This window comes from Orcinus orca, chromosome 7 (assembly GCF_937001465.1).
Source record: "Orcinus orca chromosome 7, mOrcOrc1.1, whole genome shotgun sequence".
Taxonomy (NCBI): Eukaryota; Metazoa; Chordata; class Mammalia; order Artiodactyla; family Delphinidae; genus Orcinus; species Orcinus orca.
In genome coordinates, this window is record NC_064565.1 from 89,083,285 (window position 1) to 89,092,199 (window position 8,915).

General features: G+C 40.5%; 1 non-coding gene across 1 annotated transcript; it reads left to right on the plus strand.

Annotated features, from left to right (window-relative positions):
* The first annotated feature begins 1,610 nt into the window (after window positions 1-1,610).
* Window positions 1,611-1,718, plus strand: LOC117201864 (U6 spliceosomal RNA). The gene has a single exon (XR_004483987.1). It is a non-coding gene; the product is annotated as a U6 spliceosomal RNA (small nuclear RNA).
* The last annotated feature ends 7,197 nt before the right edge of the window (window positions 1,719-8,915 follow it).

Below are 8,915 nucleotides of genomic sequence, written 5' to 3' on the forward strand. Positions count from 1 at the left end.
GAATTTGTGTTTTAGAGCAAGCTCTCTGGAGGACTGCCTAGGTTCAAGTTCTACTTACCAGCGGTATGGCTATGGGTAAATTACATAACCTCTATGTAATTCAATTTTCTCACGTATAAAATAGAAATAATAAAAGAACCCCCGATAATGTTCCTGTGTAGATTAAATCAATTAATATTTGCATAGCAGGTAGAACTCTGCCTGATACATAGTAAGTACTATATAGGCATCTATTTGTATCACCATCATCATTATTATTCCTTTTGGGGATGTATTAGGCTACTAGGTCTGCTGTAACAGAATACCACAGACTGCATGGTTTAAACAACAGAAATTTGTTTTCGTGCAGTTCTGATGGTAGAAGTCCAGGATCAAGGTGTCAGCAAGGATGGTTTCTTGTGAGGATTTTCTCCTTGGTTTGCAGAAAGCTGCCTTCTTGTGTCTTCACGTGGCCTTTTCTCTGGTGTGCACACTCCTGGTATTGCTACTTCTTATAAGGACACCAGTCCTATTGGATTCGGGCCCCACTCTTAGGACCTCATTTAGCCTTAATTATCTCCTTAAAGGCCCCATCTCCAAATACAGTCACATTGGGGCTGAGAGCCTACACCTATGAGTTTTGGGGGGACACAACTCAGTCTGTAACAGGAGATGTATGCTCATTTAGTTATTGTTAGATATTTAGGTTGATTTCCGGTTCTTACCATAAAGATGTTCATGCCTCAATGAACAGTATCCGTTACTATTTCCTTAGTGCAAATTCGCATAAATTGAAATATCAAAGTGTATGTATAATATTAAAGCTTTTAGGACGTATTGCCATATTGCCCTCCAGAAAGGTTATACCAGTTTACATGTCCACTAATCGTATAAGACTTATTTTAGTTTCAGTTTATTGCAAGAAATGGTCATTTTAGATATTACTGAAGTCTCGTTACTCTCCACCATTCCTGCGTCTTCACCTCCCCTTCCCCTGGTATACACACAAAGTTGTCCTCTTGAAAGGTAATATCACAGGAGGGCAAGTTGGGAAAAAATACAGAGATATATCAATAAGCATCCTATTTACTCGTGTAGACCTCAGCAACTGAAATGAAAATGTAGTTACAGAAAACACCCGGACCATGGCAGGCCAAAACAGAAGAGGCGTTGGAAATCTAGGTGGCAAAAATTAAAACAATCGTGTAAACACAGAGTCATCCTAATACCCTGCACCCATAGGAAAAAAGAATCCTAAAACAAAATAAATAAATAAAATTAAGCAAACCAAAATTGAAAGAGAAAGTGAAAATGAAAATTCGTATTTCACAAAAGTAATTTCTTAATGGTAAAGCAACACAGTTTAAAAACCTGACTATGGGGACTTCCCTGGTGGTGCAGTGGATAAGACTCCACACTCCCAATGCAGGGGGCCCGGGTTCGATCCCTGTTCAGGGAACTAGATCCCACATGCATGCCGCAACTAAGGAGCCTGCGTGCTGCAACTAAGGAGCTGGTGAGCTGCAACTATGGAGCCTGCCTGCCACAACTAAGACCCGGCGCAACCAAATAAATAGTAAAAATTAAAAAAATAAATAAATAAAATTAAAAAGAAAAAGAAACTGACTATGGTGCTTGCTTCGGCAGCACATATACTAAAAATTGGAACAATGCAGAGAAGATTAGCATGGCCCCTGCGCAAGGAGGACACGCAAATACGTGAAGTGTTCCATATTTTTAGCAGAGACCTTAATTAAACAAGAATTATTAAAAAAAAATTACTACGAGCATGTTCAAGCATACAGAGAACAAGAAAGAATTCTACAGTGAATACTTTTATATACCCACAACATAGGTGTGTTGTTAACATATTTGCTTTATCTATATGGATATATATAATTTTTTCTCAATAATTTGAATGTTTCTACTTCATTGCTAGATACTACCATATACATCTTCCCAAATAAGGATTCTCTCCAAAATACATTATTGAAGGATTATCACACCTTAACAAAATTAGCCATAGTCCCCTTGATATCATTGAGTAGCCAGCTCACATTCAAATTTCTATAATTTTCTCCCAAATATGCTTTATAGCTGTTTTCTTTAAACCAAGATCCAATCAAGTACCAGGCACTGCCTTTGATTGCTGTATCTCTGAAGTCCTTGTGCAATTAGCAGGTAATTTGGGACCTGATTTGCTGGTGTCATGTGAATGTCTAGTTGCTTAGTGAAGTTTTTTTCACCTCATGTCTTCAGTTTCTACTGGTGATTTGATTGAATTTACCTATTTCATTAGGGGATACAAAATGGAATTTTTAAAATTTTAACTTTGATTCTGGATTTATTGGCTCAAAATTCTGTGTAAAGAATTTTCTCTAATTAATTCGTTATCAAAAATGCCCAAACACATGCTCTATTCTCTGTCTTTTGTTAACCATTTTCACATCAAGAAGTTGATGTAAGTCACTTCCAGTGGTAGTGAATGCCATTATTTTCCCTGATATTTTGGTATCGTCATAGACACATACATTTTTATTTCAGTTTTAGTTTATTTTCTTTTTTGTTCTCAAATTGTCACAGATATCACCAGTAGGAGCTCTTTCAAGCTGTCTTCTCTGTCCTTTCGATATGACCTCATTAATCTTTCCCTGTTTCCTTACTTCCTCACACAATAAGATGTCCCAGCTTCACCTGTTTAACATCCGTTTGGTTATTAAATTTTCCTACAACCCTTTTTCATCTTTATATTAACCAAGAAATGTGAAATAAAGAAGCAAATATGTGATTGTAACCTGGTGTCTTGATTTTAGTTTGCCTTTTTCCAAAAGCAAATCCTGAATCAATGACTTCAGTACAGGTACATTATTTAGGAATTGATCCCAGGAAGCCAAAGTGAGGGGATGGGGAAATTGAGACACAAAAGGGAAAAAAGTAAAAAGCATGTGTGTTAGTGACCTAGTTATCACTGTTGGCAACAGCCGTGTCCCCCTGGGTGCTTTCTGTGTAGAACGGAACATTCATTTCCTCAGAACCGTCCACTGAGGAAAAGGAAGCTGAGATATTTATCAATTGCATTTTCTCCTTGGTTAAGGGTTACGCTGGGAACATTAACTCTTGAGCTGGAGAAAGCCCTGAGGTGGAAAAGCAGAGCTCAGGTGCTCAAGGTAGGAAGTTATCAGTGGGCTAAGGTTACAGATGAGCCAAGGAGAGGGGGGCAAGGTATTGAGAGCATCTACTATACTGGGAAAGTCAAGTTGGTGGCTCCTTGGCTTGATAAATGTTCTGTTCCTTTTCTTGTTTCTTGACCCACGGTCTCTACACTTTGAACGCCAACTGTATCTGGATCCAGAAGTGTCCATGTGGGTACTTTCTCCTGCTCTTCTGCATCCTAAAAGGTGTCCGTGGTCTTCTACACCAAGTGCAAGGCTATATTAAGCTTAGATTCTCCCTGAGCTTCACATTCACATTTCCAAGTGTCTACTAGGTATGTGCAGCTGGATGTCCTGTAGATTCCTCAAATCCATCATGTCCCAAGCTGAAGCTATCCCCTTCTTCCCAGACCTGCTCCCTCTCCACTCATATGTGAATGGCAGTACTGTCTACGCAGCCACCCAAGCCAGAGGCCAGGCATCGTCCTTGACGCTTTGCTTTCACCACCAAGACTCAATTGTCTTTTTCCTTTCAAAAGCTTTTCAAACTCATCTATGTCTCTTTATTACCACCACCTCTATTCTATTTCTGGAGGCCATCTTCACTTACTTTGATTACCGTGACAGTCCTCAAGCTAATTCTCCAGCATTGTCTGCCTCTAATCCCTTCTCCACACTGAAGGCAGGAGATCTCTCTAAAATACAGCAAGAGCAACTGATCTAAACCCTATTTTGCAGAGTCCTTTGCTGGTTTCTGTTTGCTTTAAGTATAAAGTTAAACCTTTAAAGTGGTTGAAATGCCCTTCTTGATTCAGCTATTGTATTTATCTCTCTGCCTCATAATCTGTCATTACCACCCTCTCTAAGTCCCCACCAACCACACACCCACGCACAGACCTCAAACACCCTACTCTGGCTGTGGGGCTTCTCTCAGGTCCTGCAATGCTCCTCTCTCTCTCTCTCTCTCTCTCTCTCTCTCTCTCCATCTCTATCTCCCCCAGCCTGGAACACTCATCTTGTACTTCTTTACCTGGCCGACAGTTACACAACTTCAGGTCCAGAAGACACATCTTTGAGGCTTCTGCTCTGTACTCTCCTAGTACCACATACTTCAGTAATCACCCTTTGTCTCAGTTTCCACAGCTATAAGTTGAATATGATAACAGTGTCCACCTTGTATGATGGTTGTGAGGATGAAAAGAGTTACTATATGCAAAGTACTTAGCAAGCATTCAATAAATTATTATATTATTATATATACTATATTATTATAGTATGTATCATACCAAATTATAATGGCATATTTAATTGTCTGTCTCCCCATCTGGACAGAAAGTTCCATGAGGGCAGCCATCTTCTGTCTGTCTTGTTCACAACTGTAGCTCCAGCACTGTGTTCATTGTCACATGGTAGGGACTCAATACATATTTGTTGTATAGATAAATGGAGGGGACAGGGAGATGGTAGCCTAAGCAAGGTGATTTTCCCAAAGTTTAAAAAGATGGTAGAAAAGTGAATGTATGTGTAAATGACTCTTGTGTTGGGAGAGGTGGGCGTTTAAGGTGGTACTTGTTCAGGTTTCCAGGGAAATCTTCTGCAACAATGACTTAAGAAGGGTAACTTTATTTTATTTTTTAAATTTATTTATTTTATTTATTTATCTTTGTCTGCCCTGGATTTTCGTTGCTGCATGTGGGCTTTCTCTAGTTGTAGTGAGCAGGGGCTACACTTTTGTTGCAGTGCACGGGCTTCTCACTGCGGTGGCTTCTCTTGTTGCCGAGCATGGGCTCTAGGCATGTGGGCTTCAGTAGTTGTGGCACATGGGCTCGGTAGTTGTGGCTCCCGGACTCTAGAGCACAGGCTCAGTAGTTGTGGCGCATGAGCTTAGTTGCTCCGTGGCATGTGGGATCTTCCTGGACCAGGGCTCAAACCCATGTCCCCTGCATTGGCAAGCAGATTCTTAACCTCTGTGCCACCAGGGAAGCCCAAGAAGGGGAACTTTAAATGAACTTCTTTAATCCTCACAATGGTCCTGTGAAGACAACGGCTTTACTGAAGAGGAAGCTGTGTAGCAGAAGGATTACAGGACTCTGGTCTGGAGTCCAAAGTAAGAGACAGAGTGAAGCTGTGCAGCTCTTAGCTTGTCCCTCCCTAGCTGTGTTCTCTAAAGCTCTGGTGCTGAAGTATGTTAACAAATGTGAGTAAAAGAATTGTGAGCACGACTAAATTTGGGGACAATAGAAGTAAATAGAAGTGACTGTTGTTGTTATTGTCTTTTTGCTGCAGGGACGCCCAAAGCCTTTAAGAGGCTAATGTAAATTGTGACTGTCCAAGATGAGAAGATACGCAAGCTTCCCCAACTTACTGGAGCAGAGAACCCTAACTTTCCAGAGCTTTCTTGGGAAACACAGCCACGGCCCTTGCTCAGCCCTCTACCCAGGTTGCCTACCTCCCTCTACCTTCAAGGTTTGGCCATTTCTGATCCTTTTTTTATTTTTTCACATACATGTCTAAAATGATGGAAAATATATTACAATGCTATATCGAATGGTGGAAGTGGAATGGACCCTGGCAATTTTTAAAGCCAATCGCCACATTTTATGGTTGAAGAAACAGGTATAAGGAGATTCAACGATATGCCCAAGGTCCCCCAGGGAGCTTGTGGTAGAGCTATAGGAAATGCTTTCCACTCTCTCCTCTCCACTCTCCACTAGCCAAATCATCTCCGATTTTTAATTCTATCACTGTTGTATGACAAGTACATTTGTTATATTCCTTCCTTAATGTTGGGCCTGAAACCACTCAGCAGGTATATGTTTGTTCCTATCACTGGTATCCTGGGTGGCTTTCGTTTACTCTGCTACTGTTTGAGGAGCTTTGGATAGAACTAGGAAAACTGTTAAGTCTTCACATTGGCAGTGATCTTTAAGACCCATAAAAGATGAATCACTGAGGGAACCTATAACTTTGCATGCTCCAAGTAAATATTCTATTTTTATGGCTGCCTGTGTTTTATCATCTATAAATTTTACAATAATGATTAGGTTCAAAGTAGGGACATAATTTACATACATCAAAACATCTCTCACTGTCCTTACAGCCTGTGAAGCACCTGCAGCAAATACGAGGAAGCTCTCCGAGGCATTAATTAATGGAGCCTCTCTAAGGCGGAAAGAGAGAGAGAACATGACAGCGACGGTGGCCTCTTATAAGCACACTTGTGTATCCTGCAGTGTTCACATAGGACTAGTGCTTTCTGCATTTGTCAGAAATAACACTTACTTCAGCTTTTTCATCCCTTCCTAAGGGATGAAAAGTGTGATCAGTCCTGTTTCCCAGAAATGCTTTTTCTCTTACACTGACCAGAAACTCTTTAGACGTGTCAGCACAGGAAGAACTTTAGAGAGTGTAGCTATTTAACACAACTGGTTTCTCTCACCTGTGCCCAGAATATGTTCCAGTCTATAGATAGATGGGGTGCGTGTCCCCCGAGTTTCTGCAGCACCTTTCTTCTCCTCCATCCTCCCACTTAGTTCTACCTTGGATTGATTTTGCCTCCTAGCAAAGAGTTAAAGGTGATCACGCAGGGATTTAAGTTCAGGCTGGAAGACGTGCACCGAGGCAACAGCAGCGACAGATCGCGGAAGGTACAAGCTTTCAGGGTAAACATCAATTTCTCCAATTTGCTATAGCCTGAGAACCTGATAAGCCTAGCGAATGAATTGTGAGTGTGAGTTTTGTGCCGGCTGGACGGAGCAGGGGTTGTTTCTATAAAGCTCTGTTAATGTACTCTGAGTCTTCGGTTTAAATATCATGAAGGAGTAAAAAGTCACAGCTGTTTCACTCACTGCCCTCCTTACATGTGTCCGTTTCAATCTTCTTGGGCAAAGACTGCCTTGCAATCTCGCACCTGGATTCAGCTTCATACTGGTGGGGGAAGTGGCCAGAGCTTGTCCCCAAACACCAGGGCAAAAACTCTCCCCTTATCTCTCTGCTCCTTGAAACCCCATCTCCATCTTCAAATGCACGACCTAGCCTTCAACTCAATATATTTCTGGTGGCACATCTAGCCACATCTCATGCCCTGTATTTGGAAATATTTTCTGTTTCCGTGAGATCCTCCATCTCCATAATAAGTATTGAGCTCTTTCTCGGGCTAGGCGCTACGGTAAGTGCTTTACATGGACTGTTTTGTTTAATATTTATACTTCTCTGAGATAGGCACAATTATTGTCCCCATTTTATAGATGAGGAAACTAAAGCTGAAGTGAAATAACTTGCCCAAAGTCATAGAACTAGTAAGGGCTAGAGCTGAGATCCAATCAGACAGACTAAATCTGTTCAGAACTTTCATGTTAATATCTGGGCTTTTAGATTGGACATAGCTCTCTGAGAGTGGGGTATTAATTCTGTGTCTTTGTTTTCCCCCTTGCACCTAGAACACTCAAATATTTGTTCATTTCAAAGGGCCAAAGCAATCCTAGGAAAAACCAGGATAACAACCAGAACCTATAAAACCAGTAGACCTAGAAATACGATTCCCCCAAAGGAGACCCTGCTTTTCTTCCTGATGATGTTAAAAGCCTAGACTATGATAACTTAGTTTAAGGACAACCTTAAATAAAAGTTTCATTAATCAGAATGAGTATTCCTACAATAATGACCCTGGGTTGAATTTTAGAACCCTCTTTATGCTTTGTTAGTAACAAAGCTGTTATAAAAATAATTTGATAAGACAGTCCATCGTAATGGTGTGACTTAACTGTAAAAAGGGTGCCTTCGCCTGGTGTCTGAGTGTACTCAACTTACGTAATGCCAGCATAATGGATTATGCATATTGTATCAGGTTGAAAAGGAAACCCAGTGAAGTATTACAGCAATTTAAAAGATATATATCTGGGCTTGTTCAGCAGAGATATTTAAAATTTAAACCTGTTTAAATATTCAACTGAAACTAAAATAAAATTCTGAAAAATGGAATTCAATAGAAAAGCTCCATTAAGAGTAAAAATGCTTCTCCAAACCCATTTGGTTCTAATAGAAACCCATCGAGTGAGGTGTTCATTGTTCAGGCACCAGCCAAGGGAAAAATTATACATACGTTTGGGTAGAAGAAAATCAGTTGGACTTCCTGTGGAATGAGCTTTCCTTAGAAAAGTAAGAGAAAAGAGGAGACTCGGACCAACACTCAGATCAGGCCATGATTTTTTTAAAATCATGATACTTTCTTAAGTATCATCTTCTCATTTGTTCCCTTGCTTCAGTGAAACCTCATTTCACCTTCCACATCAGATGTAATTCTAAAAAAGGGGGAAAAAATTGGCACCTTTTGCTGCAATATCAGGATACTGACCAACCTGCCTCCTGAGAGCCAAGCTTTATTTCTCTGATAAACATCCTGCAGGATGTTTTTATTCAATTAATCGGAATGATTGCTTGCACAGAAATGTACCGCTTTATCAAGGTCTGCTTGAATATCAGGCTCGGGCTGAGCCCCAGCATTTTCATTCCGGAGTTCTCCTGACGGCAAACGCGTGAGGACTTGGAAACATAATTAAAACAATCAGTAAGAATTAGCTAGCTCGGTGACTGCACTCAAACAGCAAAGGCAGAGAAGTAAATAGGGAAATGTATGGGTAAGTGAATGGGAGATTTCCAGAGATGGAGAGAAGGCTGTTAGGAGACATAAAATGGAGGGTATTATGAGAAGAAATATAGGATAATATAAACAGAGTCTCTAATCCTGAGGACTGTAAATCCCTTTTCCTTAATTGGTTTAGAAAC